General features: G+C 37.1%; 1 protein-coding gene and 1 long non-coding RNA gene across 3 annotated transcripts in view; both read right to left on the minus strand.

The window, feature by feature from the left end:
- The window catches only part of XKR6 (XK related 6), a 294,560-nt gene that overhangs the window by 204,108 nt on the left and 65,177 nt on the right, over nt 1-25,275 (minus strand). The window lies entirely within an intron of this gene.
- The window catches only part of LOC116866639, a 69,156-nt gene continuing 44,969 nt past the window's right edge, over nt 1,089-25,275 (minus strand). Inside the window, exons 1-3 of one of the 2 annotated variants that reach the window (XR_004382442.1) lie at nt 4,593-4,970; nt 3,227-3,339; nt 1,089-1,244 (exon numbers count right to left, since the gene is read on the minus strand). This is a non-coding gene — a long non-coding RNA (uncharacterized LOC116866639). Of the gene's footprint in view, nt 1,245-3,226; nt 3,340-4,592; nt 4,971-25,275 lie in introns of those variants that run through there. The other variant, XR_004382443.1, reaches the window with a different exon arrangement.

A 25,275-nucleotide genomic window follows, 5' to 3' on the forward strand; every position in this document is an offset into this window, starting at 1 on the left:
TATATATATATATATATATATATATATATATATATATATATATCAAATCCTCTTAAAGAAAAGCAAAGGGGTGGAGGGTGCTACAGTGTATCTTATTTAGCTTCTAGAAGCCTTCTAATAGAAACATTATGAAAACTGTGATCATACACAAACTTCCACATTTTTGGATAATCTACCAATGATAAAACTTGCTACCACTCAGTCTCTATAGCTTCGTGAATTTTCTTCAGCCTTTCCCTATGATCCTTTTTCAAGCTGTTTTAAACACATTCTTAAAAAGCAAGCCTTCCCCGGTTTTGGTCAAAGGCATAGGGAGGCTGTTCTATTTGCCTATGAAAATAACTGCCCCATGATATTCTTCAAATCTCTTCATCCGAGCAGTCAACCACAGACTCACCCAAGGACTATCTGACTCTCCTGTCAAATAACAAGTTCTCCAGCTATCCTCTGGGCAAGCATATGCTAGTTCACATTCTGGGTCTACATGAAAGTGAGCCTATGGTTTTAAAATAGTGTGTTCAGGTACTTGGAATAGAGCTAACTTTCAAATTTTTAAGGGGAAGTATTCCTTCTTGGAGATTCAAGTTTTGTTTTTTCTCCTTTCCATTTATACTGTCTATCTCTTAGCCATCTTACTTTCCACTAATCATGCACCCAACAACAGCAAGAGAGGGAGGAGGTGAACCGGAAAAGCCTTTCTCCTCTCCATTAGCACTTCTGTCCTACATAATAATATCCAATTCGGAAATCAGCAGCATCTGGTCACAATTGTATTTGGTATAACAGACTATTCCGAGGTCATTTCCAGGCTGAAATTCTGTAATTACTACCTCTAGGATTGTCACTTGATCTCTTCCTGATCAATAATGACCTCTGATCTAAGTAAGCTACATGGCAAGGTAGATAGAAATGAAAAGGAGCTGACCAAATCAGCATGGGAGGATTACATAAACTGCCTGGGAAAACATGGGGTCCATAAAAACCCCCAAATATTCAAAATGTAACTGTCTCCAGGGAATGACACTAATACTGGAAGATGAGAATCTGGACATGCATGTCAACTTAGAAACACAAAATTATAATACCTATTCTTTTTTATATTCTTTTTTATTAAATCTACTGATTCACCTAGTAAGTCGTAATATACACAAAACAATAATTTCCAGAGTTCCTAAATATTTCCAACATATTCAACTTAGGGATCCAAGATTCTGAACATGCCATCACCAAAAAAAATTGCAAACCTAAAAAACAAAAAGGAAAAAAAATTAAACAATGTCAAAAGGAAAAAACTTTTTTAGAAAAGGTCAATATTTACTTTTATAATTTTCAAAACAACATTTTTAAGCTAATGTTTCTTTCTCATCTTACAGTTATAAGCTCTTAAGTCTAACATTAAAATTTTGCTTAGAAACAAGGCAGTTTACTTACTAAAAAATATTAAACTATACTCATACATATCACCTATTTAATATTTACTGGCTCTAAATATCTTCACATTTACAATTTCAGGCTTTAAAGTGGCATTAGTTCTAGATTTTCTTTCTAAAAGCTATCATTATGGTGACAGACATTCAGATGCATAAATAAAATTAATGACTTCACTCTTATATGACACATGCCTTCAGAAACCACATTTTTAGCCAATTAATAGTGGTTAAAGTCTTTGTACTTCTATCCCATTAACTTTCAGCACATGAAATAGAAAAGATGACCTTCAAAGTTCTTCTAACCTCAAAAAGGGTCAATTTAGATAGGCTTTATTTGAAAAAAAAAAAAAATTATTTGGGTAAACATAAGAAAGGAAAATTTCAAAAAATAAAAATCAGTACCTGTTTCTCATTAAATCATTAATACACAAAAGTAAACTATAGGAACAATTCCTCTACCATAGGCTTAAAAATGATGCTTTCTAGATTAGCCTATTTAATTTTTCCATAGAAAAGCAAGAGTTCAAAGTTCACATATCAGAAGAATAAAACAACACATCAGCAGATATGGGAAACAAAGAAATGATCTGTTGTGTACTATTTCTCTTTAGGACAAAGCCAGACTGATTTATTTAAGTATAAACTGAGATCACAGATATAAAATCATTACACTCCAGTCAACCTAGTGCCTGGATTTACATGGCATGTGAATAAGACTATCATCACAGAAAGCCATGTATACAAACAAAAATACATTTTAAAAATTTAAGTCACTCTTGACATTGGAGAAAATACTATTTGTAGAGAAATAAGGGAATGCAGAACTAGAGCAACAACTGAGCCCCTGGAAGAAAATAGGAAAATAAGTGTGACTTTTAAAAAATATTCTGTAGAATCTGCCCTCTGTCTCATCCTCTGGGTGGGATGACAATTTCATTTTCTTGGCATGCCATCAATTAAACAAATGTGTAATTTAGGCTAAATATAAGTAAATTGTGATACTATTTTTGCTATGAACACTGTTACATGTAGTATAAGAAAGATCAAATAACCACTTACTCTGAAAAGATGGTTTAGTATAAAACCTGAACTTGAGCAAAGAACCTACTGGACTTCTATTCGCAGGGGGAATTAAGCCTAGTAACTGCCTTTCTAAGCCCTGTTATATCATTATTTTAACAGGACATGGTCCACTGGAATAAACTTAATAAACAGCAGCACGCTCCCAAAGAAAGTTTTACTGTAATAAAGACAAACAGTGCTCTTCTCCTCAATTGTAAAACAGATTTTGAACTAAGTTACCTGCGATAATTAAAGCAGAGTTAACGGAACTACTAATATTCTTCATAGAACTTTACATCTTAAAAAGAAAAACAAAAAAGCATCCATAAGACATAAAAATTTTTTATGACAGCAAAAGCACAGAACCCTTACTTTCTAGTCTGAAAAGCTTTTAAGTATTCAGTCCCTTTTAAGAGCAAACCCTATTCGTTTTCAAAGGAAGTCAATTATTTCAATCTGCAAATTCCTAATGGCTTAGGTGTTTCCACATAAATATTCTGTCACTAGTTAAACATCTCACTAAGAAGTTTAAACAACTCTAAAAGGCTTAATTAGTATGTCGATTTGCACAACTCTTTACATTTGAACCAGTTTAGTTAGAATATATCAGCATGTTTTTTAATACTTTTTGTTCACAAGTTAAGATTTTTTTTTCTTAAAGAGGAAGGAATGGGATAAGAGAACAGACATGGAAAAACATGAAGGCCTCTCTTTCTCTTAGGTTTTGCCATTACCATTCTGTTTGAAGTGGTTTCAGGACGAGGCGATCGCACACCTTCTAGTCAGAAATCAGATGGCCTCAAAACAACCTCATCTCAGTCTTAGGCCTCATGTCTTTCGCTTAGAGCTAAAAATAAAAATACATGTGAATGAACAAATGATCATGGAATGAAATCTCTAACATGACACTAAAATATATAAAATATCAGAAGCCATTTTACCACAGAAAAATGAAAGGTACACATTTCCATCCAGAGCATCACAATCCTAATTAGAATGAAAGGCTGCTCTTAGTTAGCCCACCCGCCGCCGGGAGTAATAGTGACAACGATAATTTAATACCAAGGTGGTTCTACAGAGCCACACTAGGATTTTATCCATCTCCTGAGGTTCTGAAATTTTTCTTTTTTTGATGACGTTAAATATAAAAATATCATTAATGAAGCTAATGATACTAGACAGCAACTTAGCTCTCTTTATGCAAATAAACGAAGGCAAGCAAAGGAAGTGTCACTCTGAAGCAGAACAACGGGCTGGCCCTAGAAATAGGTTTCTGGAAACTCTGAATTCTAACAGCCATGCTGGTAGTACATGAAAAGGAACTTGTTTCTACAATCAAAATGAGGCATTCACTCATCCTGCAAGTATTGAATGTTTCTAAGCGCTGGAAGCCAAATGCTGAAGAGAAGAACCGGTTCTGGACCTCAACAAGTGGGAGACTCGTTTTCTATTTGTCTCAAGTCGGGGCTATCATGTTAAGGAGACAGAAAATAAGGATTGCTATGTTTCCATGAGAGGGAGGAGGGCAGTATATATTATATGACAAGAGAATGAGACTGCAGGATTTAAACAAAATCCACTGAGAAGCCTAAATCTGACACTGCAAATGACGTCCAGCCATTATTTGGTCTCTGTAGTGTGAAGCTTTTATTTCCAAAATCCTCATTAATCCTGGAAATTAATTCTCCTCCATTTGGAGAGCACTGGTAGTTTCAATCCCAAATATAAATGTCTCACACTATTTCGCAAGGTTAAATCAGCCAAGCACCTTCAAAAATCACTTAATGTAAGAGTCCTTCATTCAACTGAAGCCGTAATTTAAAATTCAGAAGTTCTGCTGCCAAAGTTACACTCAAGAATCGGCCCTAACTATAGTGTAATGAAGACAAATAGCTTATGAGATTTTTTTTACACCATTCATATACTTCCATTATATAAAATTACTAAATTATCACTAGAGTCTATACCAACAACATTACCGTTTAATGCGTTGTCTTTCTCTGCTGGTTCTATGTATACCAATGAAAGGCTTTAATTTTGTGGGAACACAGTACATTACCAAAAAACATCAAAATGAATCAATTTAAGCTCGATGTTCACCTTAAATTGACAGTAGTAAACACATTTCCTGAGATCGCTTATCTTCTGTAATTTTTCATGTGAAGTCCAATTATGTTTAATATCTAGACAAATATAATAGAATTAAATGGTCTGACTCTGAAGTTTATAGGTTTTAGAGCCATTCTTTAAAGTAATAACTTGTAATTTACACTTAAATATTTAGAATAAAGAAGAAAAGAATTGTTTTGAGTTTTACCTTGGTTTAAGGTTATGGTTTGCATCAAGTGAAAATACTTTTAAATCAATAAGCTTTTGGAATTTCATTTCCCACTGAGGCTCATAAAATGATTCTAATAGTTTTATATTCTGGTATATTCAAATTTTAATCAAGGAAAACTGGACGCTGTTCTTATATATAAGCAGTCATGCCTCCTTCCTTTACTGTATGTGTCATAGGTCCCTGCTTCTTTCAGTTTCAATAAATTTCAGAGAAAACATAACTAATTGATAGATATACTTTTTCTACATGGTGCCTTGAACATCGACTCATCTGTAAATCCCAAATGTGTCCCGCAGCAACACAAAGAACCTATCCTTTAGTCCACAACTCCTCTCAACTCACGTTTGCTCCCATTCTTTGGCAAAAACGAAAAGTAACAAGAGATTTCATCTGCCTCTTCAAAACTTGGATCTTTCCCTTTAGTAACTTTTATCTCCATTCCTTTTTGTTTCAATCATAGTCTGTTTTGTTTTACAAGTTTCAGTCCTATCACTTCCCTGAACCAATGGACCCAGGTGGGAGAAATGCAACAACAAACACCATGCCACTCTCCTTTTCACAACCGTCACCACTCCCACGCTGATCAAGGACTTTAACGATAAAGTAATGAGATTTAATACTCAGAAGACATGTTCTATAGCTTACTAAGAAAAGTACCCTTATACTCAGTCTTAATTTATACTACTCATAAAACTCCCCTTGTCTCATCAGGAATGTCATAGTGGTCTCTCCTTTAATAAGATCAATGAATTCCAGTATGTTAGTTATAACTGTCAACAAATCACAGAACTGAATTTCTATAAAAATATTTATTATTTTAAGAATATCCAATGTGAAATACATTCTGATTCAAATAATTTCCTTAGTTTAGACTGTTTTTGTTTTTTAACAAAAAGGGTTACATGATATACCAGGAGTGAACCTGCAACCTGATTATTATGGTCTCTTCTTAGAAGTTTACTTTTTGATTCTAGTACTTTACACATTCTAAGATCTCCCTTCTGACACATACACATCTCGTCTCCTAATCTAAGCAAAAACCATATGCATGCTTTTTTTCTTCTGATCATAAGCTGTTTCGTCCTTGCAGTGTTTAGCTGTAGGAGCAGCATTAATTTACATGGGAATTCTATAATAAATATTACATGCACAGTTTTCCCAACACAATTCCATACTGTTTTACCTAAATGGTACTGTAAACACAAAATATTTATCAGTCAGAAAACCTCAAATCTCAAATTTGAGGAATCTATGGGAAGAAGAGAGTGCTCAAAAAGTGGTGTTTAGACCACAGCTAGCCATTTGGAAAACGTAAGGCTGGCTCTCTCTCTACGTTCACTCATTAAGCCAAAATAAATTCTAGATATACCACATTTAAAGTTAAAAAATGAAACTATAAAATTACTTAAAGAAAATATGAATGAAATTTTTAAATTAATTTTTAAGTATAGGAAGGCCTTCAATCATGACATAAAAAACCTAGTAGCCAAAAAACAAACAACCAAACAAAACAAAACTACAATTGTTTTTTAGAAAAGCAAAAACCAAATCAAACAAAAAAACAAGTGTAAGCAAAAAATAAACATAAGCTGGGGAAAATATCTGCAGTAAAAATTTAATATGCACAGAATTTTTATAAACTGCTAAGAAAAAGACAGCCACTGGAAAACGGGCGATGATTACAGACAATTCACTGGGAAATAAAAATAACTTGAAAATGTATAAGAGTATCTTTAAACTCGTTCAAAATGTACGAAATGCAAATCAAAATGAGATGCTAACAATGGGTAATGATTAAATTCAAGAGTGTGGGAAATAGGGCACTCGAATATACCACTGGGAGAGGTATAAACTGGTATTAAAGTTTTGAAGAATGACAATATCTACTAAATTTAAAAACCCACATGCTTTGACCCAGAAATTTGACTTCTAGGGCTAGATCCTTCAGATTGCTTTTCACAGGTGAATAAAAGTTATCTGTTCAGACAGACTATTCATTTACAAAAAAATGAAAGAAAAAAAATTTGGAAAACAATCGTAATGTCTGTCCAGTGTCCTAAAGTTCAAAAGGAAGCTGGTTAAAGAAGGTATCATATCTCATGCAACTATAGAAAGGTGTCCTAGATATACTATTAAATGCTTAAATGACATGTTTGAATAGACATATGTCATTCTTTCCAAAACAGTATTTTTTTCAAAAATAGTATTTTTTTTTTTAAAGGAATGCCAAGACAGGTGAGAAAGAAAGGAAGAAATGAGGGGTGTGGAAGGAAGAAATGAGGGGCGCCTGGGTAGCTCAGTTGGTTAAACAGCCAACCGGCCCACTCTTGATTTCAGCTCAGGTCATGATCTCAGGGTCCTGGGATGGAGCCGAATGTGTCAGGCTCCACATTCACCAGGGAGTCTGCTTAAGGATTCTCTCTCTCCCTCCCTCTCTGCCCCCGCAACCAGCATACACATGCACACTCCCTTTCTCTCTCTCCCTCCCTCAAATAAATCTTTAAAAAAAGAAAGAAAAAAGGAAGGAAGAAATGAAATCTGTGAAAAGCTACCCAAGAAACTGTTAAAACATGAGAACCGGGGAGGAAGGACTTTTTACTTACCACTTTATAATTTCTATAGTATGTAATTTTTGTAACACAAGTAATTATTCTACAATTAAAATGTTTTTCAAGGATGCTTTGCTATTTCAGCATTTTAAACTCTATGCATTGATTTCTCAAAATGGAAAGAGATTTACATTCTAGAGTCAGATCTCACCAGCCACCTGGTGAGTGTGAGGACTCGTTTGTGGTCAAGACCACAGAGGCATTCACTCAGCTTTCACCCCTGAAATTAACTGTCAATGCACTTGGGGGACTGTGCTTCTCAAACCTGGCCACCACTTGCTGCTTCTAAACATTCTTTAATCTACATACCACACTGTGACCTACACAGGACACTTTCACTCCTACTCCTATACATGAGGGGCAGGTTACAAGGTTCTGAATTTACCTTCATGGACTTAATGGCTATCCAATAGCACCCACCGTGTGCCGTAAGTTAGTCATCGATTATTTACCCTATCTTCTGTCCTACAGAAAGTGCCAATCTAGTAACACTGTGCTGTTACTTACTTCTGCAGTGATCTCAGACTCCAAATCCAATTCCTTCACAATGACAAGCTTGCTGTTTTATGTGACATCTACTTTACAGACAGAATACATGGAACTGGTCAAGATTCCAGTAAAATGTCACTAAAGAAAACCAGTCTCTCGGGTGGGGAACAAAGCAAAATGTGCTAAAAATACAGTATTTGTCCATTTAAAAAATGGTCTTAACTCTGCAATTACTCTCCCATTTACCCCAAATCAGCACTAACTAGAGATGGTTAGTTTTTCAGCAGGATAAGTCATAATTACTGAGGCATGACCAGCTTTTTGGCACTTGCAGGAACCCTCTACCTCCAAAAGAGACATACAGATCTAACTCTGACAACGCATTGTTTGATTTTGAACCACGAAGTTACTGGGAGATTTTAAACATCATCTTTTTTCCTCTTCTCCCCCCACCCCCCCTAGGGGGAGAGAGAGAGAGAGAGAGAGAGAGAGAGAGAGAGAATTAAGCAGGCTCCATGGCTAGCATGAAGCCTGATGCAGAGCTTGATTTCATGATCCTTGAGAGCATGACCTGAGCCAAAATCAAGAGTCGGACACTTAACTTACTGAGCCACCCAGGTGCCCCAAACAGTTTCCATCAGCATTTTTCTTTAGCTATGAAGTCACTATAATTGAAAGTGTTGTGGCACTTATGAGTAGATTAATTCATATATCTAATTTTACTTGAGCCCTCACTAATAGATTCTTATTTTTAAACAGTTTCTCTCTCCTATCTAAGGGTAAACAGGGATCTTCTTTTTAATGTTGACTTTTTTTTTTTTTTTTTGGTAATCACATAACTCTTGTAGAGCCTTAATCCATTTATATCTTCAGTTTCACCTGAAATAGCTTCTTTTTATTTTTTTTATTAACATATAATGTATTATTAGCCCCAGGGGTACAGGTCTGTGAATTGCCAGGTTTACACACTTCACAGCACTCACCATAGCACATACCCTCCCCAATGTCCATAGTCCCACACCACAACCCCCCAACTACCCACCCCCAACCCTCAGTTTGTTTTGTGAGTACCTGAAATAGCTTCTTTCCTTTTGCCTATAGACATTCAGATTTCTGGATCCTAGACCAATCCACAATCCATTTCCTTGAATACATGACTCATTTCAGCTAATATCCCCCTTCTTTTTCTTTAGTGCTAAATTGCCAAATTTGAAGAGTGATCTAGAGTTGGTTCATTCATTTAAAAATATTTCCTGAAAAGTGACTAAGTGCCGGGATCTAGGGATACAAACTTTATGGTGCCTCCCTTAGGGAGCTTATAGTTCAATTACACAGATAATCAGGTATCTAGAGGTTCGAGATAACACTTGAGGCTATGACAGAGCATCAACAAGGGACTTAATTTAGACTGGGAGCCACTCTGCACAGCATCAACAGGTGCTCTTCTCCTCCTGCCTGGGTGTTCTGGGATATGCAACTTGTGCATGGTCTTATAAGGCAGCCCTGGTGGGGTCTCCTGGAGGAGGTGGCCTTTAAGCTGATATCTAAAGGTTGCAGAGGAATTGGCCAGGCAAAGAGTAAGAGAAGTAGCATTACAAATAGAGGGAACTGGTTATGTTGAAGTCCTCAGACAGGAAAGAATATGGTGAATACAGTGGTCTGGAGAAGGGAATGTGGGCAGAGAACACGGAAGACGAGCAAAATTTTAGGTATGAGCCCGATCAACCAGTCTCAAACAGCACACTGAGGATTTGGGGCTTTAACCAAAGTGCAGTGGGGACCGCATTTAACACTCTTTGCAGCATGATTTCTACTCCTACTATTCTCTGAACAGCCAGCCATACACTTTTAACATACAGAATCTTCTCCATTCTCAGCAAGTAACTGTAGTTATAGCCCAGACATACTGCAGGTTTGGTTTCAAACTAGCGCAATAAAGCAAGACAAATGACTTTTTTTTTGTTGTTTCCAGGTGTATAAAAGTTATGTTTACTCTATGCTGTAGTCTATTAAGTGTGTGTTAGCATTATGTCTAAAAAGGCAATGTACACTGTACCTTAATTTAAAAACACTTTATTGCTAAAAAAAAAAAATCTAACCATCATTTGAGCTTTCAGGGAGTCATATCCACTGATCACCAATCATCATAATAAATATAATAACAATGAAAAAGTTTGAAATAAGAATTACCAAAAATGTGACACAGAAACACAAAGTGAGCAAATGCTGTTAGAAAAAAGGCACCCAAAGGCTTGCTTGATGCCGGGCTGCCACAAACCTACCATTAGTAAGAAAGGAAGAAAGAAAGAATGAAAGGAAGAAAAGAAAGAAAAAGAAAAAGGAAGGAAGGAAAAAAAAGAAAAGAAAGAGCAGTATCGGAGAGGTACAATAAAGTAAAAGCATGGTAAAACGAGGAAGGCCTGTATTCAGCTTCTGAAATGGCTTCTAGCCTAAGCTTGAAAACATAAGCTGTCACTGATTCTTCTAACTTGTACTTCTCTCAGTATTCAGCTTAACGTTTTATACACAGTAGGCGTTCAAAACCTGCACAAAGACAAATCAGTCTTGGAAGAAAACAGAATGATGAAAAGTTAATCACAACAGTGTAAGAATGTGATCATATTTAATATTCTCTATTAGAAGTATAATTTGAAATGGCTTCAATTTAACTTACAGACTTGCCTTATTTTCTCCTGTAGTGATGAGATACTTATGAACTCCAGAAATTTCTTTAAACAAATGCCCAATTGCAATTTGATTAGTCCACAGATACAATGCTTAGATGACATCGCCGTTCTCTGCGCTCAGCACAGGGTACATGGTAGTGGTCTAGTTCTTCCATACTAGAATTATAAAGACTAGACAGCTGACATCCAGGTAATATGTACATTCCATTGAAAAGTATGACTACTCTGCTACAAAGAATATAAGTCAATGACATCTCATATTACACTAGCCATCAAATCTTGACGTTATTACATGTATGCTTTACACAGACTATTCATTTTGAAACTGTTAAATATGCTATTCTTCCATTCTTGACAATTTTAGCAAATGCTAAAAGTCAATGGCCACCACACTTATAGATTTTAGCAGTAATTTACCATACTTATGTTCTATTAAATGAAGATAAGTACCAACTATTTTCACCTTATTCTGGTAGGTAGGGCAAGATGTCAAATTTGCTGGGTTCAACATTTAATAGTTCTACCCATATTTCATCAGAAACACTGGTACAGACTCAGAAACAAATGTAAGATTTATTAAAAAAATGTGTATATATATATATATATATATATATATATATATTTCCCCCAACATGAGCTATTGATATTTCAGGTCTCTGCAGATCTTTTTTATGTCTACAGAATGATCTGAGTTGTGCCCCCAAATCAGGCTGAATCATATAATTAAGCTGAATTAGATATTTTCTATACAAGGCAAATAAAAACATACTTTCATTATTCTTATATTAAATAACCTACTTTATGTGTCTTTGAAACTCTAGGGGTAAGAACTCTAGAAACTTTAAATGTTATTGATTGAAAAAACTCTCATCTGCTTCATCCTTTGTTTTAAAATGGCTTAAAGATGAGATTTTGTACATTTTGAAATTTAATGTGTATAGACTTCAGAATGTTTCTGCTTTCTGATGTCTAGTTTTTTAACAGTAGATTAGGATGTTTATAGGCCTTTGATGCCTCAGTCCTGCTAATAGGGCTCTGTTGTCTAGAAGAGATGATCAGACTAACAATTGAAAGCTCTAATAACTGGGTGGCACATACTGAACATGACAGGAAAAAGTGTCCGTGTTTGGAACTGAAACAGAAAATCGTGCCAGCGTTGAAAATAAATCACGCTATCTTAATGTAAAAATGTCTACAACAAATTCATGCGCCATGAAGTAGAGACCATGATATTTTTAATATTAACTTGACAGGTGTTGAATAACTGCGTCATGTTTGGGTAGTTCCCGACCATACAGGCAACAAGTACGGCCTATCTGGACTCATGAGGACACAGCAATTAAGAATACCAATGCACAGTAAACACTGTTAGTATTTTCCTGGTCTCAGTCAGAGACTGTGCTATAAAAGGCAGGCAATGAGAGGGACTCACAGACTTGAACTGCCTACATGACCTCTTACCCTCTCAAGTTCCACCCCTTTCAGCATTCTTTGTGAAAGCAACATTATCCTTCCTGTCAGAAAGCTTCACAATTTGGTCTGTTCCTCACCAGCCATGTCCTGCTCTCTCCACAGCAAATGCTCGTTAATGATGAAAGTTTACAGCAGCCACTAGAAGCTCTTGGTGGAATAATTTTAGTCTTCAAACTGAATGACAAATAATCATTTCAAGATGTGTTTACTATGGAAAACTTCCAAGGTATACAAAAGTAAATAAGCTAGTGCAATGAACCCTCAACTCAGTTTTAACAGCCCAAACATCAACATCCTGCCTTTTCTGTTTAACTGAGATCTCTACTCACTCCTCACTTCCCAACTAAAGAGGGTAAGTTTCCCTTTTTTTCTGAAGGTACAATTTACAATTAAGTTTTTCTTTTAAACCATCTTAACCATTTTTAAAGTGTACAGTGTGGTGGTATTAAGTATATCCACGCCACTGTGCCACTGCCACCCATCTCCAGAATCCTCTGCATCTTGCAAAACTGAAATTCTGTGGCCATTCAAGTGCCCACAGTCCCTCCCCACCTGCCCCAGGAGCCACCTTCTCTGTTCTGTCTCTGTGAGCATGACTACTCTAGGGCCCTCACACCAGTGGAATAAGACAGTCTGTGTCTTTTTGTGCCTAGTTTCCTTCACTTAGCATAATGTCTCCAGGGTCAGGTGTTTGCTTTTTAAGGCATCCTTCCTTTTTAGGGCTGAAGAACACTCATTTGTATGTACGGGCCACATTTTATCTGTCTATCTGTCAATGAACTCTTGGTTTGCTTCCACATTTTGACTATTGTGAATAACACTGCTATGAACATGAGTGTATAAATACGCTTTCAGTTGTTTTCAATTCTTCTGAGTATATACCCAGAAGCAGAACTATTGGATCATATGGTAATTTTATGTTTCAGTTTTTGAGGAACCTCCACACCGTTTTCCATAGCACAGCTGTACTAATCCACATTCCCACCAACAGTGTACAAGGATGATAAACCAACTGGCATGCGACAAAAACTTTGAGTTTACAAAGCACTTTCATATATATTATCTTACATAATCCTTTCAAATACAATTGACTAGTGGGAGTCCTAATCTGTTGGCAAGCATTCAAGATCCTTAAAAATCTATCACTATTTTCCCCATATTTCCGAATAAATGTTTCTTCTAATCAGATTGGTTTAAGCAGACTATATTATACAGTATTAGATATGTAGTTCAGTAAATGCTAAAAATATTAACAGTACAGGAATTAAATGACCCAAATGAAAATACAAATACAATGGAATGATACTTGTGGCTCCCAAAGAAAAACTAACCTTAAAACAGCTATATCTAACACAGAGCATCGATGAATACCAGCTATATAGTTATTAAATAACAGGTTTGTTATCATTCTTATCAAAGTCAGAGAAACACGAACTACTTCCAAATAACAAAAATGGCATAACAGAATTATCAGTAAAGAACTCAAAATTAAAGTAACATTTTTTGGAAAATTTTCTGGAAACATCCCATAAGGCAGCAAGTAATCTACTCCCAAGTTCCCTCGAATAAACAAACAGCCTCTTGGCATAATCTTGAAAAGTTTTAATGTTGACGATGTCAGCTTCCCAGAGAAAAAGTAAGGCAGGAAAAATAAACACCCAATTATACGCATTATTTAGTAATAAACAAGTTCATGAACACTCTAAAATTTAAATGATAAAAGTACATGTCCCACACACAAATAAAAATATTTACAGTATTTTTCTTGACAAATTTGTTTTCAGTTGCCAACAACTTTCTGATTGCAGAACTTAAGCTTTCGTTATAAAGCTAAACTGGAAAAAAATCCTAGTCATTATGAAGTTTTTTTAAATGAGGAAATTCTATTTTAACAAATACTCTAATCTGCTTTTCTACTTCATATTGGACAATCAGCTAACACAGACAAACTGCATGAAGGCTATCTGCTAAAAGGCAAAGCCTGATGAAGTTTCTTCAATACCATCACCAACCCCAAAGTGGACCTAAGAACAGAAATACTTACTGGCTGATACATATGCTGATCAAACACTTAAGTGCGCAAGAGTTTGAGGAGATCCCTGAACATCACAAGATATGTATCCTCTATACTTTACTTTTTTCTTTTAAGATTTTATTTACTTATTTGACAGACAGAAATCACAAGTAGGCAGAGAGGCAGGCAGAGAGAGAGGAGGAAGCAGGCTCCCCGCTGAAGAGAGAGCCCGATGCAGGGCTCGATCCCAGGCCTGAGCCGAAGGCAGAGGCTTAACCCAATGAGCCACCCAGGTGCCCCTATATTTTACATTTTCAAAGGAACTGAATCTCCTGAAGAAATATGAAATTGTATTCTCTGCTCTAGGGCTGTTCTTCCTTCATAGTTGTCATGGCCGTCCTACTTCATCTCAGTAAGGTATCTGCTCAAATGCTAACTCCTCAAGGAGGCTACCCCGACCAATCTGTCTAAAAATCAAACAGCCCTTCCTACCATCCCATCCCATCAACCCAGAGCCCCTTCCTTGTCCTGCATAATTTTTCTTCCTAGCATAACTTACTGCTAACATTATATCATATTCTAACTTATTTTCTATTGCCCCTACCAGAATTGATTCTCATTCCCTGGCATTTATTATCTAAAACTGTATTTCTATAGTATAATCATTCAAGGAAGAAAAGAAAACTTTAATGTTATTCTGTTATCTAGAGAATAGATCATTTAGTTTACTCATTTTACTCCATCTGCAAAATAGCAGACCAGGATACTGATAAAGCTAAGTTTCTACCCTTAACCTCTGATGGACTCCAGACCATCTCTCTGGCAACTCAATATGAAGGCAGTTACACCTCAATTAAACACAGAACACAACTGACTAGAAACAAGCACATAATTCATATGTTTTCTGAAGTACAGAGGTCACAGGCAGAAGTTGGAGAAAATTATTACAGGGGCTCAACAGAATTTGAATAAAAGTTTTTGTCAAAGCTCAAGAGAGTACTGTAACTGATCAACAAACTGATCAAATAATTATAAAAGCCAAACCCTGTGAGTCCAAGAAAGCACTTCAGGGTTCGCTGAAATGAAGAGAAGTTAGGAAGGGAAAAAGAGTTAAAAACATGAGAGGGGATAGTAAGGTGGGTAAAGTGAGGTGAGCAGAAACTGGTGAGCAATCAGGCAGCACAGGAAGCCCATAGGGAAAGCTGGAAGCAAATGGAAGAGAGAAAGCAGGTAATGAGTAAAAGCTTAATGCATAGGATGGCTACATAATTTCCAGGGTGTACATTGTAAGGGAAATGCAAGGCCCTTGTAAAAAATAAATAAATAAGTCTTTCAAGGTAACGATGGGAAAACATTAAAGCCAGTGTGGGACCCTCTGCACTGTCCGTGAAACTGGCCCTGAGTATATGGGCTGAAGACCTGAGGCAAGACAACCACTACTGCTGGAAGCAGCAAAAGGAGGGGTGGGCAAAAGCGAATCCCCCAACTCTAAGTACGGTAGGCCCTAACAGAGGCCAATGACATCCATGGTGCAATTTACAGGGCGCAGCAAGGCCAAAATAGGTCTTCAGGCATTTTCAGATTTGTTTTTTAAATAAAAAAGGGTGGGAGAAGTGGTAACCTACCAACAGCTAGGTGAATGATTAATCACCACAAAACAGGAGGTTACTAGGCAGGAAATACAATTGATAAATTTTGGTGAAGGGGTAATCAGGAAACAGATGTGGACATCAATATGGCTGCCTGACAGCACGAAGACAAAAAACCCATTAAGTTATATCTGAAATATACAACATAAAGAGAAACAGGGAAGACCTAAGGCAAATTTTCTCCTATTGACTAATACTCAGGGTTAGCCATGGTTTAAGAAAATACATCTCCTGCTAGGCAAAAAAATGAAGGAATCTGGAGCTGGACAGAAAAAAGCTTTAATACCAGAATTAATTTAATTAATTAATTAATTTAATACCAGAATGGATCTTGGGAGAGTTGAGTGGGGGAGGGAAACAGTCTAAAACAAGGAGGAAAAAAAGAACCTCACAAAACTACCAGTTCCATTACCATTCCAGAGGACAAATTTGTTTACTCTGGAGTTCATCTTCTAAATTTCTGTAATGTTGTGATAATGCGTAGGAGCAGACTGTCATTTTTTTAAAACTAGGTATGTTAACTTATTTTTTGATATCCTTATAAAACCAAACATTTTTATGAGAAAAGAAAAACTAAAGAAGCTTCACAATATCATGTTGATAGTCCCTCTCTCTTTCTTTACTACCTTTGGGTCATGTTAGGAATTAAAATCTGAATTTAAACTTTTTTTGCCTTTATTTCTGATCTAAGACAAGTCAATCAAACACTGTGAATGATTAAACCTGATGTTTCTGATAATGTCCACAATGTATAAAGACTCATTTTTATTTCATTTTTGTTTTTTAATTATTTTAGCTTCTCATTATCATCTTGAAATTCAAAGCATAGAGATATCAATTTAATAATGAAGTACTTATTTTGACCTCAAATAATGTATTTCCAACCTAGAAACTCAAATAGTACAAAATATTTCTAATAAATGCTTCCACTACTATTACTTTCCAAAGCATTATCATTTCAATGTGTCTCTACAACATCCTCTCTATTAATAAGACTAGAACATTTGGTCCATCTTCCAAAAGGAAAAAAACTAAAAAGATCAAGATTCTTTAACCAGAGTAAAACACAACTTCTGACATCTACTCTAGAATACTTTCTTCTCTCCATAAATCAGTGCACCTAAACAACAAAAATGTCTTTTACACTACAGCACAATATAGAAACTAGAAAGCAGTTGACAACATATTTGGAAAAAGGAAAATGGGCTCTGTAAGGTGATGAGAAACAATGCTCCACATTCATTCCTCAAAGCAGTGATCCTAAGAGAGCAAAGAAGGCACAAAATGGAGAAGCTAAGTGGATCCCAATGTGTTCTGTTCCAACTGTGGATTGCTCCATTATTTTGTTTTTACAATGGCAAAGCCTGATCTTTCCGTGAGAAAGAATCTAAGATCATCTTGTCCAGACTTTTCACCAATGCTGGAAACCCAAGTCTATTAAGTGTTTATTCGGCATTAGGTTAAACATTTTCAGAGGGCAAAAAGGCTGCTTCTTTGGAAAATCTTTTCCATTTCAGAGCAGCTCTGCTGGAAATCATTCTGGTCCTATACAATTTAGGAAAAATTAAAAATGTTACATTAATCACGTCAAGTAAAGGCCAACTTTTTTTTTTTTTTCCATTGTTAATAATAAGTTCCAAGGTCACAAATCTCCAACGGTTTGTTATTCTGGTGCTTCAACATCAAAGGCCTAGGCTCCTTTATTCATTTTCACTCTGCCATTAGCACGCTGGTTTAGCTCTCTTTATGGTTTCAAGATGGCTCCCATCATTCCAGGCTTCACGTGCAGATATAGTAATGTCCAATGTAAAAAGATTATTTCTTCCCCTTCTGAATCTTCTTATCAGAGAGGAATTTCTGTGTCTGAAGACCCCTAGCACACATCTTATTGGCCAAAATTATGCCTGTCCAATCACTGGCAAGGAAATGAGTCCATCATGATTGAGAATGATCATCATTTGTCCCCCTGGAGCTGGGGTTTGCTGCTCTTGATAAATAAACATAAGCAGAAAGGGCAGATTACTTAAATAAAATCAAAATTCCCTTAGAAGGAAGGGAGGAGGAAAAGGAAGAGCGTATAGGTGATCCAACACCTGCTATGGGTACATGGCCTCAAAATCTTGTCTTTCAGCAATTTCTACCTACTGTCACTAGTTCTAACCTCTAGATCTAACTGCAGAAATCCCTGTGCTTTAACAACACTACACATTCTAAACCTATAAAACAACTACTGTGCTCCCCTCCTCAATCATAAATTCCTCTTTGGGTTAAACAGTCCTATTTCAGTGTACTGCTCTATATCACTTTCTGTCTATATGTTTTTACCATCTTGATCACTCTTCAGTTAACCAATGTCCCTCAAAAAATGCCCAGGACCCTCTTAAGATGTTTAGTTCTAGTAATTAACTTCCATGTTTTATCAGTGCCATCTGACACTGCTGCTTCTCTGGGACTCTCCTCCTGACTTCCAATAACTATATTGACAGAAACTATAAACCTCTTTGTCTTCTATAACCTACACTTTGGTATTTGTAAAAAATGATATAATACAAAACTCTACACTTAATTATGCTATACTTCACCTTATTTTTGGTCTATCTTTCCAACCTAAGCACGTGTTGAATATTTTTTTAATTCTAAAAATTAATGTTTGCCACTTTCCTAGTTTTCAATTATAGAAATTCAAACTTGAGAAAAACTCACTGATGTTTATTTCTCAGCTTTGCAGAAGCAGGGCAATGTCACTAGGGGAAAACATCTTATTCTCACAAGAAGTCTTCTGAGACTGTATTTACTTGTTGAATTTCCAAGAATCAAAAAACTAATCCTCACAATGTCAGGAAAATAATCTATTAAGTGTATTGAAAAGAGCCATTTCCCAGGGATGGACGGACTTTCAATGGACTAACTAAAATCAGAATGTCAATTCAAAAATGTTAAGTGAAAATGAGAATAGCTAAGGAACGAAGAGAAATTAGAGTCCTGTGGCCAATGTATTCCCACTTACCCACTCCATCCACAGACAAACCATGATGGAAATCAATATATAATCAAAAGAAACCAGGTAACTGAATCATTTGCTCAATGAATTCTTTCCATGTAGACATGTCACATAGGAAAGCCAAATTATAATCAAATGTTTGTTTAGTGAGCATACAAATCAAAGCAAAAGCAAAGATGTTAGTATTCTAACATCTATTCAACAATATCAGGGTAATAGTCTCATATATCATTCTCTAGAACAGCTTTATTACTCTAAGTATAACAGAGTACTAAACAGGGTACTGTGGCTGGTACTTGAATGTTAAAATCTGCCTTGGGTACTTGACGAAGAAACTTCTTTCCTGACAGTCCTACTTCTTAATTAGATGCAATACAACTCCACCAAGCTATGATCAAGTGCAGATGACCTGGAGGTTAGCCTATCTTAAGGTCTAGGAGTCATAATGGTTGAGTTCAAAGCCAACTCTTCCTTCTGGAAACTCTAAGGGGGAGAATCCCTTGCCTCTTCCAGCTTCTAGAAATCACATGCATTCATGGGCTCAAGGCCCCTTCCTCCCCCTTTAAACCAAACATCACTGGCAGTATAGTATCTTCAGATCTCTAACTCTTCAGGCTCCCTCTTTCACTTACAAGGCCCTCATGTGATTACATCAGGCCCACCTAGATAATCCATTATAATCATTGTATTTTCAAATCCTTAACTGAATCACATCTGCAAAGTCTCTTTTGGAATGTGAAGCAACATAGTTATAGTTTCTGGGCATTAAGATGTTACATCATTGTAAGATCATGATTCTCCACACGGCAAAGCTGTCATACTGTAGTTGTACCACTGATTTTATGTTAACCAGTTTAAATTTGGTGAAGATATTTCATTTCATCTTGAAACTTCAATACTGCTAACTAGGGAGGGCACAGCTATTTCCATGCACAATTCATACTAAAACTAGACTGCATTTTCTATTTCAGTTTTCACACACAAAATGGCAGGTGTTACATTCATCAATGGAGAAGAAAAGAAAACTTAGAGTCAGGCAATCATTCAAGCCCTCAAGGCTGTATCAATTAATATGAGGCCAATTAAACTAATAAGAAATAAGCCAGAATGAAGTCAGTATGTAAATTCTGGCTCCAACAATTCCTCAACCTCAAGGGGTCCTTCAAATCAGGGATCCTAATACCTTTTCATTAGTCCTACCCCACTTTCATCCTCATACCCTAGCTTAGGTCTCATAGTCCACTGTTAATAATCACTCTCCTCTCTCATCTCACGGTCCTTGGCTAGCAAAAACCCAACACTCCTCTATACAACTTTCTGTCCATTTCATGACAACCCCAGGGCAATTTAACATGGTAGGAGAAAACCTTCAACACTCATCTCAAATGGGACCTTTAGAGTGGCCCTCTAATCAAACTATGGTTCTTTAATCCATCATCTCTCTCTGAAACCCTGTACCCTCTTCTTCCCCATCCTCCCTCTCAGCTGCTTCCTATTTCACTCAGCAAACAGAACTTCCTTCAGATCCTACCTCATCATCTACCCACTGACTTACAGTGTATCCTTATACCCTCCTTTCCCTCCTGTATGTCTGGATTGAATGCCAGTCACTTCACTCTACCTCTGATCTCTCCTTCTCTTACCAACTCAAGGCTGCAGCTCTAGCACTCCTTCGTCTCTCTCCTGCTTCATCAAATTCTTCCTCTCTTGTGGATAATTTCTGTAAGCAAACAGGCTGTGATTTTTTCCCATTATACTCATCGCCTCCACCTGACCCCCTCCACCTTCTCCTGAGCCCGCACACCAAGTGCTCACCCTCAACATGCAGCAAAACATCAAGGTCATCAAGAATCTTTACAAAGCTAAATTTAATGGTTAATAGTTGGTCTCCATAATATTTGACTTAGACCATTAATCTCTCCTCTATGAAACATTTTTCACGTTTCACTTCCAAAACACCGTATCCTTCCGGTTTTTCTTCTACCCACTGGCCAGGCCTTCTCATTCCCCTTTGTTAGATTCTTCTCAACTACCTAACCTCTAAAAGTTAAAGTGTCCCAGGCCTCACTGTCTAAATTCACTCCCTTGGGGAAGTTTTTAGTCTCAGGACTTTAATTACTACCTGTGCTAACAACTCCAAATTTTATATTTTTAGTCTGGATCAGACCTCTGGTCCCCAGCCTCCTATATCACAAGTAGGTCCCTCAACAGATTCTCTCAGACATCACACAGGTATCTCTGAGTACCCCAAACCAAATTCCTGATCTTCCCTACGGACCTGTTCCTTGTAGTCTTTGTCTCAGCACAGTATACGGGAACTCCATCTCATCAAAAACCTTAGTGTCATCCCTGAAAACTAACTTTCCCTCACGTCTACCACCATATCACATCGGCAGACCAAATTAGCTCTCCCTTCAAAATAAATCCAGAATCTGACCACTTCTTACCATCTCTATTGTTATCATCTTGAGCCAAGCCGTCATTTCTTATTTAGGTTAGTTACTGCAACAATCTGTTTCCACTCTTATTCTCCTTGTTTATTTACTACATGCTGAGGTGCCTGGATGGCTTAGTCGGGTCAAGCATCTGACTTTTGATTTGGGCTCAGGTCATGATCTCAGGGTTCTGGGATTGAGCCCCTTGTTGGGCTCCCTGCTTAGCAGCAGGTCTGCTTGTCTCCCTATCCCTATGCACCTCCCTCCTCCCCTACCCACTAGCACTCTGTCTCTAAAATAAATCTTTTAAAAAATTAAATAAAATATTTAATACATGCTGTTTCCTTTTTTTAGTAGGCTCCACACTCTTGGTGGGCCTTGAATTCAACCCTGAGATCAAGAGTCACAAGCTCTACCAACTGAGCCATCCAGGTGCCCCCATGCTGTTTTTGAATGCTTGTGTCCCCCCAGAATTCATTATGTTGAAATCCTAACCCCTAAAGGTAATAGTATTATGTCAGGCCTTTGGAGGGTGATTAGGTCACAAGGATGGAATCTTCATGAATGCATTTAGCATTCTTATAAAAAGAGACCCCACAGAGCTCCCTCACCCTTTCTGCCATGTGAGCACACAGCAAAAGTGCCTACTATATATTTTTTAAAGATTTTATTTTTTTAATTTTCTTTAGAGAGGGAGGAGGTGAGCAAGAGAGGGAGAGAAAGAATCTTAAACAGGCTCCATGCCCAGTGCAGAGCCAGACATGGGGCTCAACTTCACAATCCTGAGATCATGACCTGAGCCAAAATCAAGAGTCAGACACTTAGCCAACTGAGCCACCCAGGTGCCCCAGGTTTAAGTAATCTGTACACCAATGCAGGGCTTGAACCCACAAACCCCCAATAGTTGCATGCTCCACTGACAGCCAGCCAGGAATCCCAGGTGCCTGCTTTAAATCAGGAAGAGGGCCCTCACCAAAATATAAGCATGCCAGCACCTTGATCTCAGACTTCCAGCCTTCAGAACTATGAGAAATAAATTTCAGTTGTTTATAAGCTACCCAGTCTGTGGTATTTTGTTACAGTAGCATGAATGGACAAAGATAATACAACAGCTAGAATTTGTTTTAAATTATGGTTCATGGTTTACTCTACTGTGCTCACCTTTTAAAATAAGGTAAAATTTACATATGGTGAAATTAAATAGATCTTAGGTTTCAATTCAATTACATATACCCATGTAATCAAGACCACAATCAAGATATAGAATTCTTTTAACTTTGGGCTATTATGAATAAAGCAGTTATAAACATTCTTATACAAGTCTTTTTATGGACATATGGGTGCCTTAGGTAAGAACCTAGGACAGAGTGCTGTGTAACAGAACAGAAACATGTACATGCATGTTCATAGTAGCATTATTCACAATAGCAAAAGGTGGAAATCACCAATATCCATCAACAGATAAATGGTTAAACAAAACGTGGTATATCCATACAATGGAAAATTATTCACGTATAAAAAGGAATGAAATACTCAATCATGCTACAATGTGGATGAATCTAGAAAACATAAGTGAAAGAAATTCAACAGTAAAGATCACATTTACACGAAATATTCAAAATAGGTAAATCCATAGAGTCAGAATGCAAACTGGTGGATGCCAGGTGCTGGCAGGAAGGAGAGAAATAGGGAACAGTTGCTTAATGGGCTTCCTTTCAGGGTGACAAGAATGTTTTGGAACTCGACCGAAGTGATGGTTGTTGCTCAATACGGTGACTATACCAGGTCTCACTGAACTGTTCGCTTTGAAATGATTTTGTTATGTATATATTTCACCTCAAATAAATAAATTTAAAAACCCATATAGAATTTTTTATATTTTGAACAGAACAGCATTCAGACAATGTAGAATAACACAAAATCCAGTGTCCACACCACCATACATGTGAGTTGGGTTGTTTCACTAAATGCAGTCTGGAGTAAGTCTTTCTAACTCTATAGAGACTTCACGGGTTTTTTCAGGTGTAAAGTGAAGACACTTCAATGGGCTGTGAGGATCAACTGAGATAATGACGATGAAAACACATTGTAAAGTGCTGTGCATAAAAAAATTAAGTATCTTTATATTAGCCCCAGGTAGGGGATATACTCAGACTGAGGGAGCCACAGGTGAATAGAGGCACCATTATTCTCAGGGAAGCAGGTAAAACTATTTTGAATAGCTAGTCTTGTAGGCACAGAGAGAGGAGAATCCAAGTTAAGCCCCACCAGCAAAGTGTCCACTGCTGGCTTCTATGATGACTTAGCTTGTCAGGGGTCGTACTTAGATGATCCTCAGCCCCAGTCCGTGATTTAACACTGCACTCAAGACTGGCTTGCAAGTTTCGCTATAAAGTTAGACGGCTTGAAGAAAGACTGCAGAAGATAAGAGGCTACTCTCCTGAAGCCATAAACTTACAAATCCCCAGTGCTCAAGAGTTAAAACAGGGAGCTAATCAACTATTATGCCATTTCAAAGCTCAGTCCCAATTAGCATAGGGTAATAAACTAGAGTGTGACTACTGTAATTTGCTTATGTCAAACACTAACCAACATATAACTAGCCATGTATAATTGGCATTAACTAGATTTAACATGTCCAAATCTCAGTGTTCTTAAAATGTAAAATGTAACAACTACCAAATTTACAAATGAAAATTACTACAGCTTAACCAAACCCATGACAGACACTGTGCAACATAATTTACAAATATTATCTGCACTCCTTACAACAACCAAGTAAGATGGCTGTTTTAATCCCTATTTTGCCAAGCAACTGTGCTGAACCAAAGTAATTAGAGGCAACTCCGTGACTTGATGTGGGGTGGGGCTGACTCTGAAGCCCATGATCCATTCACTAAACCCTGCTGCCTCTCAGTCCTAGAAAAAACTCTAGGGTCGTAATTCCTAGGGTTCTAATCCCTACTGAATACAACTTCAGGAGGTGTATGATTAACTAAAGGTCCTACTATTCAAGATAAATCAGATTCTAAACACTGGGAAGCACTAATTAGACAGAAGGGATTAATCCTAGAATGCTGTTTGTAACTGTTTGAGGTACAGTTGTTGGTTCCGGGCTAGTCTGGACCATCAGGTCACAATTAGAGCCTACCCAAAGGGAAGCCTGAAAGGGCTAACTTCGCTTCACTTCAGAGGAATGCAACAACAGAGCCCATATCTAGAATAATTCTTTGCATCTCTGCAGACACCCATGGGCCTTACACAAGTAAAGGAATAAATATACAGAAACACCAGAGTTCTCATCCCTTTAAGATTTAGTAAATGGGGCTTACAGGTCAATAACCTAATGTATTTGCCATTTTGTCCTCCCCCACCCCCACCCCCCACACACATTACTGTCAAGTCAAGAGAAAGGAAAAGACAGGCTACAAAGATTTCTTCAAACATTCATGCAGAAAAAGCAAGCCCCTCAAGAAATCAAGAAATCAAGGGAAAGAAATCAAGCTGGCCTCAGACTTTTCCAGAACAACATTCCATGTGACAAATCAACGGAGCAAACCTCTATCTAGTTTTGAGGAAAAGTATGACCCAAGAGTGTTACAACCTATTTTCATGAGCTCATATGAAGGACGGGGCCACACATAGTCTGAAACATGAAGGATCACAGGAGAATCCAACACCATAAGTCTCTTGTGAACATTTCCTTCACTTTCCTGTGCTAAAACTAACACCTGTCATCTGACAACACAGCTTCTCCTGCAGCTCTCAGGAGTGAAGGCTGTGTTGCCCCCACATGCTACATATGTCTGGGGGAATTTGTATCTTGATTTCAGTGCTGCTGCTTTTCTTTCTACTGTCACATGTCCCAGGCTCTCTCAAGGCCCTGTCATCAGACTTGACCACTGTGAAGAAAATCTCAACATATTCCAAAAGTAAAACCAACACAAGCCACGGAACTGGAAATTAACAACAAAAGGCTAGTCAAAGATAGCTCTTTACTTAGAAATGTAAAACACCTCTTCTGAATTCAAGAGGATATAAAATGGAGTATTTTAAACTAGAAAGGAACTAGCATTTTTAATTAG

The sequence above is a fragment of the Lontra canadensis genome, unplaced genomic scaffold, assembly GCF_010015895.1.
Source record: "Lontra canadensis isolate GAN:19392208 unplaced genomic scaffold, GSC_riverotter_1.0 scaffold10, whole genome shotgun sequence".
Taxonomy (NCBI): domain Eukaryota; kingdom Metazoa; phylum Chordata; class Mammalia; order Carnivora; family Mustelidae; genus Lontra; species Lontra canadensis.